Genomic DNA, 8692 nt, shown 5'->3' on the forward strand with positions numbered 1-8692 from the left:
CAGGGTAGCCCCCTCCTCTCTGTGCTCCGCTGTCAGATTTGACACATTTTTGCCAAAACTGACAGTAGGAAACACTGACTTGTAACAATACCCAAACACACACCACATGCAAATAACTACATGTTTTTACCAAAAATGCCTACCCTTCCTATAAGACATGTAGTTGCATATTTTCTATTTTATTAAAAAAAAAAGTTTTAAATTCTGGCTACAATCTCAAATTGATTTCGCAAACCACTGCTGTTTGAAAAACACCTTTCTGGACCTTTCCCACCCTGTCTCCTCCTCAGCTGCTCTTCTGTCCTCAACAATAAGTACCAATATAGGACAGGAGGGTATGAGATTTCCTGGATTAAGCTGAACTTTGAAAAGTCAAGAAAATCTAGAAATACCTTGGAAAGCCTTTGGAAAATCAAGAAAATCTAGAACTATCTCAGCTTACCAGTTTCTGGAAAAATCTGGAACAGCAGGCTATTTTGAGCTCACAAATTACACCAGACCTGTACTTGCAAAAGGGATCAACAAAGCAGGTCACACTGGGCAGAGGCATTAAAAGTGGTCCCTTAGGCTGTCTCCAGACCAACTTCTTAAGCATTCCCAAGTCCCTACTAACTGTACTGCTCTCTCTCTCTTTTTTTTTTTTTTTTTTTTTTTGAGTAAGAAGTGTTAGAGTAAGCAAGCAAACCCTACACATCAGAACCTGCTTCCAGAATGGCTCTGAAAAGTGAGTCATAAGGACCAGCCCAGATCCTCAGCTGCTGGCCCAGTGGACTCCCATCCCTGCTAGGCCAGAGATAGAACCTGGGGTTGGGAGGTTGCCATCTTGCTTCCTTTAGTCCTAAGGGGAGGATGTGGGCCACTCTCAAGGGAGCTGGAGTGGCTGCAGGCATGGAGGCTGGGAAACAACGGGGCCAGTTAACTGGGGCACAGGCTGGGGGGATGGGGCATGGAAAGCAAAGATACCCACAGGCTCCTCCGTTTACACCAGGGGCTGACCACCCAACACTCATCCTCCCTTCTTCCTACTCTGGGAACAATCCTGTCTGGATTCAGGAAAAGCCAGCCCCACCTCCAGCTGAGGAATGCAGGTGGTCTTGGTTAGACAAGCAAGTCTCAGACTTGACCTTACATCAGATCACCTGGAGGGCTTGCTAAAACACAGTGCTAGGCCCCGTCCCAGAGTTTCTAATTCAGTAGACTGGGGTGGTGCTGCACTCCTAATAAGTCTCGGGGAATGCTGATGCCACTGGTCAGGGGCCCAGACATGGAGGAACACACCTAAGCCAATCAGCACACAGCATTCTCAAGACCTCCTGACCTGGATCCTGGGGAGGCCACGTGGTCCTCACTGATCTCACAGACCAGAGGGAGGGCTGCTAGACCATAGCTAGGGACTGGCTGGTGTCAAGAGCAGGGAAACACACAGTCCGGCTGACCATAAGGACCATCTCATCATCCTGAGGAGGCTGACTCTGGGATGATAGCAGTAATGGCTAGAGAGAAAAATCTAGGTCCTTGATGAAATTGCAAAACTGCTGACAGAGAAGAAGTCCAGTTCTATGAGATAGTAAATGACCTTATTGTTTGCTTGGCAGCCAAAAGCACCCCAACAGACACACCCCACAATCCAGGGAGACTCCTGAACCGGGCATCCCTATTACGTAAAAGGACCCTGTTCTCCAGAAACATATACTTGCCTAAATGCATTTCCTTCACACTTCCAGACTTTGTACACCTAGGTCATCCTTCTTGAAAATTCTAAATAGTGGGTTAGAGAATGAACCATCTGAAATACAGGCAACACAGGACAAGGGAAGGAGTTCTACATCCTGGAATGAATGAATTTTATCAGAGAGCAGCTGATACCAGCTGTACAAGAGCTACAGTATAGGGGTGTGGGGAACAGGAAGAGAGGCAGAGGATGTCAGGAGAGCTCAGAATTCCACCTGTAAGTGCAACAGGAAGGGCACTGCATAAACTCCAGGCCAGGAGAATTACCAGATATCTGAGGGAAAGGCTCTGACAGCATCCCAGGAAGGGAGCTGCAAGGAGTTGAATGCTTTCCTCCTCAAGAGATCCCTTTCCAGAGGAAGCCCCTCTGTCTTCCTGACCCCATTCCAGAAAATGGACATGCCTTCATAACCATAGACCCTCCCTAGCTGGACCTTTCTTGCATCCGAGGCCTCCACTGGGTGAACCTTAGGATTCCACCTTGAAAGGGCTGCAGCATCTCACCTGCCCCAGGTTAAGAACTGTGAGCCAATACTAGGGGCTGGCTGGCAGGGACATGATAAAGGATGTGTGCAGACACCATATTGAGGAGACAAGCACACAGCACCCAGGGGCCCTGATTCTCCATTTTCCAGCCCACTTATGATGAAAAGGATGGTGAAACCTGAAGAGAAAACGCTGCTCTCGTTCCAAGTTCCACACTGCCCACTCATGTTGGGCACGGGAACTCATTATCAAGAGTCACGTCCCTGAGCTAGCAGGAATCAGGTGCCATTCCAAGCACCTGACGTGTATTAACTCATCTAAGTCCTCCCCCACCCAACAAGCCTCCGGGGTTGCAGAGGAGCAAACCAAGAAACACAGAAAGATTGAGCTACTTGCCCAAGGTCACATAGCTGCTGGAGGCTCTCAAGGACTTTGACTCCAGAGTCCACAACAGTTCGAGAAATAAAATAAATGGTTTTGAAAGACGTGTAGGCTCAAAGACCCTTACTTACAGATCAAAACACTAGAAATAGAAAATGAATGATATTGGGGGCTCCAGGTAATTAATTCCCATTCCTACACTGATACAATAAAGTATTTATTTTTAAGTACTGTACAGGAAGCTATATGATTTAATGGAAGTGGTACTAGATTCAGACAGCCCTGGGTTTGAATCCTAGTTCAAAACTTTCTAACCACTCTTAGGTAGATACCTTAGCCACCCCTCATCCAGCTTCCTCCTCAATACCACAGCTCATCTTCTCACAAGACCTTGCAGGGGATGCCTATAAACACTTGGCCCAGGGCCTGGGATATAGGGGATGCTCAGAAAACAGTAGTTTTCTTCTCCTCTAGGATGAAAAATGCATCATACTTAAGGAGACTTCTAAGGCTGCCAAGAATAAAGTCTAAAGTTATAGTAACTTCCACAATGCAGTAATATAAAGAAAACCCAATGAGAAAAAAATGCGCAAAGGAGACGCACAGGTAATTCACACAAATAAAAGTAGAAATGAGCACAAAAAGGTTTTCAATATTTTTGGTAATTTGGAAGATGAAGTTAAAATAATAATGCCTTCTTTATCCATTAGATTGGGAAAAACTGACAAGATTTATACTCTTCAGTGTTGGCAGAGTTAAAAAGAAACAGGCAGTTTCACATCTTAATGGAAGGAGTACAAAGTGAAAGCCTCTTATAAGTGGGGGCAATCTGGCAGAGCTATCCATTTAAAATTACTCTTTGACCCAGAAACTCTACTTCTAGGGATCTAGAAGACTGAGATATTTGTGAGTATTAACAATAAGTTGATTCACAGATTCTCCACTATTTTTAGAGTAGGAAATTGGAAATAACTGAAATATCCATTGATAAAGGATAGTTAAATAAATTATGATAAACCCATACTCTGAAACATAGACCAAAAACAAAACAAAACAAAGGCCTTTTCATGTCAGTACATATAGATCTCCAGAATACAGCGTTAAATTTAAAATGCAAACCAGAGAAAAATTTGTGGACTGTGTGAATGAGTGTGCATGTCCCTAAAAAGGCCTAGAAGCAGCAACACCTCAGTAGCAATGAGCACATAGCATCCCAACCTTGGTTTTTTAAATACCATTCTCTATGACAAGGAACAAAGACTCTTTGGAGAAATGGCAAAATGCAGGACTGGAAAGTACAAGCCAAGTGTTGAAGGTTTTGTGCCACGGAGTAAAGAAGTCCTCCAAGAATGATGAGGATGTGTCAAAAGGACACAAGGGGCTCCTGCAGGCTAAGTCTGGGACAATTTTAGCAATAAAATGAACAACAAGAGTAAGAGACTATTATCTATTGCATAAATCAGGAATTCGTGAATGCAGAGGTGTAAACGGAAGAATAAACACAGGAGAAAGAAATGCTCTTCCTTTCAGTACAATTCCAACTGGTAGGTATAGAAAGAAATATGGAATTAGAAAATCACCATCTGTCAGCCGGCATAATAACTAGTTCAGGTAAGACTTATCAATGGATTCTAAAATTAGACAAAGTATGGGGAGTAACACTGTATTTACAGAGTCTGGAGTTAATCTTACTAAAAGATACATATTAGTTACAAAGGGAAAATGGTAACTTTTCTGTAAGGGAACCTGGAAGACACGACCTTACTCAAGTGATCAAAGTTAACCTGACCAGTGACTGGGACTAATCAACAGCATATGCCTCCTCCTGCTGGGGCATGCTGAGATGGCTGCAGGGTCACCCCGGTGCTACTCTTGCCAAAAGCAGGTAATCTTAATCTAATCAGGAGGAAACTGCAGGCAAACCCAAACTGGGAGACATCATCCAAAAAAAAAAAAAAAAAAAAAAAAACACAACAGGTGGCAAAAATGTCAATGTCATGAAACACAAAGACTCAGTAACTGTTCCAGATGAAAGGACAATAAGGAGGACAATTTGACACAATGTATAATCTTGGATTTTCTTTTGCTCCAAAGGACATTACTGGAGCTATCAGCAAAATCTGGAAAAGACTTATATATTAAATAAGAATGTTGTATCAGTGTTCGATTTCCTGATTTTTAATAACTATACTGTTATGTAAGAGAATGTCCTTGTTTTTAAGATACACACAATAAAGTACTTAGAGGTAAAAGGACATCATGTCTCTAGGTTACCGTTAAACAGTTCAGAAAAAAGTAATGACACATGAACAAATACGAGAGAAGGATAACACAAATTACGATTTGGAGAATGTGGGTAAAGGACAGCCAGAAATTCTCTGGATTATTCTTGCAACTTTTCAGTATAACCGAAATAATATTTTTTAACAACTTAAAAAGAGCAAGGTATGTATATGTACAGAAATATGGGTAAATTCCTGGGGATTTGGTTCATGATGGCATTCTGCTTTAAAGCAAAATGGTATTAATACTGGTCTCCCCAAAATACACTCTCCTCACAGAGCTTCTCTTCCAGAAAGCCAGAAAAATATGTTTTGAAGGATCTCTCAAGACCAGCTCATTAATCAAGTTCTACAAAAGAAGCAACCACATAATCAAGCCTTCTTCCCTGCAGACCTGGCACTCTTTTTTTCCTCAGTGAAAGCCAAAGCATCCTGACACCATGAGTAGCTAATGATGCTGAGAACTTTGCTGGAATATGTAATCCATAAAAGAGTTTTCCATGAGAAACAGGTTCCAACCTTGGTCCAAAGTTTCCCCACCCCTCCGTCTTACTGGATTCTTGAGATGCTGCGGTGGGTGGGGGGGTCACTGGTCAGTTGGTCCCCTGTGCCTTTCTGTTCCATTCCTCGGGAGCATTCACAGATCTGCTGGCTGAGCAGAATGTTCCAAGGTAGGCTGCTGGCTAAAAGGACTTGCAGGGTCAGTGGTCCTCTCAGTCATATATACCCCATCTCTCTGGTGTTTAACAGCTCACAACAAGCTCTTGTGTATATTATTTTATTTCATCCTTTCTTTATAGCAACTTAAAAAAAAAAATCCTAATACTCAGTTTAACAGCAATACAAGAAAATATACCGTTTCCCAAACAATGTAATAAACTATAATGTCTCCCCTTGACTTCAAGTCTAAAGCAGATAAACACTGAGATAGCATAAGCCTCATGAAAAACCGAGAAGTAAAGCAGCCACTAGATTCAGCAAAGCAAATTCTATTGCTGAGCCCAGGAGAAATACAGCCCCCCTTTCCCTCTGCAACTGGCTAGCTTCCTTTCTTTTAAGCCCTGTCTTCAGGGCACACTCTGCCAGGAACTTTGGCTGGTTGTTACAGAGGTGTGTTTACAAGACACCACAGGGAATGAGGCCTTGTGGGTTTCCATTCACAAGCAACAACCACCCCTGGGACAGCATCATGGTCTTCTGACAGCAGCCTTCCAACAGAACAACCACACCAGCCTCCCCCCATGGGCACCATCATTCATCTTTCCTCAGAGAAATCAAGGAATCAAACCTTCCAGGAGTAAATATGTTAACAAAAATTCCCCAAAAGCTCTAGCCTAGATCCAGAATCAAAATTTCTCTTAAAGAAAGGCCATTTCAACCAATGAAAAACTAAGTTTAATTCTAAGACAACCTATTCTACATGCATTTACCAACGCCAACAGCACCTACATCCCAAAACAAATGGCAAAGCAGGTTCTGTTCTCACCTTTTAGAGTTGAGAACATTGAGAACCAGCATTGGCAAGTAGCAGATCCAGGATTCACACCCAAGTCAGCCTGTTCAGGCCCCAATCCCACTGGCTTGCCCACAGTCCACCCAATCCACTGCGAACCAAGATGAATCAGGCAGAATTTCACTGCAACATTCCCGCTGTCACCCCACCCCCTATTCCCTAGATTTAGATGCCCTGTGGTCGTTCTACTCTTAAGCAGCCTCCCAACTGAACACTTTCAGTTGGCAAAGCAAAAAACAAGAAAAGGGGCTTTACAATTGTTTATACTTCCTTTTCGGCCAGTGGAGTATTTTCATGATCTGTCATTATGGATGAACTCAGGGCGGGAGGAACACAACATTATGTAATGTCAGAGGGCAGGCGACAAGGGAGGTGGGGTGGGGGGAGGGAAAGCAAGCCCATCCTGGATCCCTTCGCCCACAAAGACATAAATCTACCTTTGACATTTTGAGTGTTTCAATCTTCTATGGCCTACACATTCATGACAGGGTTTTCAAGAGATGGTCACAGATCCCTGCAAATTTCTCAGGCCTGAATTAACTGACCAGCACAGCCAGAAAGAAATAATATACAAAAAGCCAAGATGCCAGAAATGTCGGGGGGCTATGGCCCGGCAGGAAAGGGAAGAGTTGAGAGGATGGAGACCAGATGTCCTACACTGAGATGCATGCTTATTTTTACCCGGTTATGTTTACACCCGAGACACAGCGAGGCCTTCAGCGTCTGGAGTCACTAGATCCAAGCAAGTGCCAAGATGTGGCCTCGGGGTCGACGCGTCCTGCATCCTGGCTCCCCACCGCCCGCTCCGGCTCCGCACTCCCCTCAGCGCGAGACGGCCCGGGTCTCCTACTGGCTTAGGGGTCGGCCTGGCTCGGATTGTTCTCCAAAGACGCAACCGCCCGCGAACCGCTAGGCTGTAGGATTTCCATGACAACCGCGGGCGCCGTCTCCGTCCGGCGCACCCGGTACCGAGATACGCGCCGCGCCCCGCCCCACCCCGCCGGGTGCATCCTTGCACCCAGCTCCTCGACCGCGCCGCGTCGCCCCCGCGCCCAGCTTGGCCCACCTACCTGGCGCGCCCCGGCCCGCGGCGCCCGCGCCCTGCTGCCCCGCCGTCCTAGGTCCCGCCGGGCCGCGCGCCCGAGCCCCGCAGCAGCAGCGCCGCCGCTTGGTCACCAAGTCACGGGCCGTGGGCCGGCTCTACGTGCTGGTTCTCCGGCGCCCGCCGGCCGCGAACCTTCCGCCCGCGCAGCAATCCGAACTCCGCGGCCGCCGCCGCCGCTGCCGCCGCCACCGCTGCTCTGGAGGTCGCGCTCAGCCCCGCCCCGGCCCCGCCCCGGCCCCGCCCCGGCCCCGCCCCTTCTCTGCGCATGCTCACTCAGCGACCCCCGGCCGGGCCGCCCCACCCCTCCGGGTCCGCCTCCCTAGCGGAGGCGCAGGGCTGCTGAGACTCCCGCGCCCGATTCTACTGCTAGGTTACAGCAAGACCTCACTCTGATCCTGGACTGAGTCTCCTGCAAGGAGTTCTTGAACATCTGGACTTAATCGGACGATGGCATTTTCGCCCTCACATATACTGAGTCTTGTGAGGCTCGAATGTACCCACTAAGAAGGTTCCATAGAAGAGTGGTCCCCGGGTGAAACGTTTCGGCCCTTTGCCCCCACGGTGAGCTTGCTTCCCGTGGTGCAGGTGCACTCAATCCCTAGCAGACGTGTAGGAAACGGAACATTGAACCCAGAAACAAGAAAAAATTAAAATCATACTTTGAAAATACAGACAAGCAAAAAGAAGAAACCAGTAACAGCCTTGCAGACCTATTCTGGCATAACTGTATAAATATGCAATTATAGACTCTCACCGCATACCTGTTCCTTGCACTTCTCCCCCACAGTCCGCTCTGTTTTTTCATGGGAAAGAAATATATAATAAAGTTTTAGAGGAAACTTTTCATTTTAATATGACTTTAAACCTTAATATTTCTGCTTGAGCAAGAATACTGGACTATTAGCAGGCATTTTATTTTGAAGTCTTTAAATTTTATTAGAAAAAAGTTCTCCTTAAAAATTCTTTTTTTTTTTTTTAAGATTTTATTTTATGTATTTATTTGACAGAGAGAGAGATCACAAGTAGGCAGAGAGGCAGGCAGAGGGGCGGGGGGGGGGGGGGGGCGGGAGGAAGCAGGCTCCCTGCTGAGCAGAGATGGATGATGGATGCAGGGCTTGATCCCAGGACCCTGAGATCATGACCTGAGCCAAAGGCAGAGGCTTAACCCACTGAGCCACCCAGGCGCCCCTCTCC

At 46.3% G+C, this 8692-nt stretch overlaps 1 protein-coding gene across 1 annotated transcript in view; it reads right to left on the reverse strand.

Moving 5' to 3' along the window:
- The window catches only part of INPP4A (inositol polyphosphate-4-phosphatase type I A), a 124872-nt gene extending 117169 nt beyond the window's left edge, over window positions 1-7703 (reverse strand). Inside the window, 1 exon segment of the mRNA XM_047745038.1 lies at window positions 7464-7703. The gene's annotated coding sequence lies outside the window, so the exon portion shown is untranslated.
- Window positions 7704-8692: the final 989 nt, after the last annotated feature.

Source organism: Lutra lutra, chromosome 9 (genome assembly GCF_902655055.1).
Source record: "Lutra lutra chromosome 9, mLutLut1.2, whole genome shotgun sequence".
NCBI lineage: Eukaryota > Metazoa > Chordata > Mammalia > Carnivora > Mustelidae > Lutra > Lutra lutra.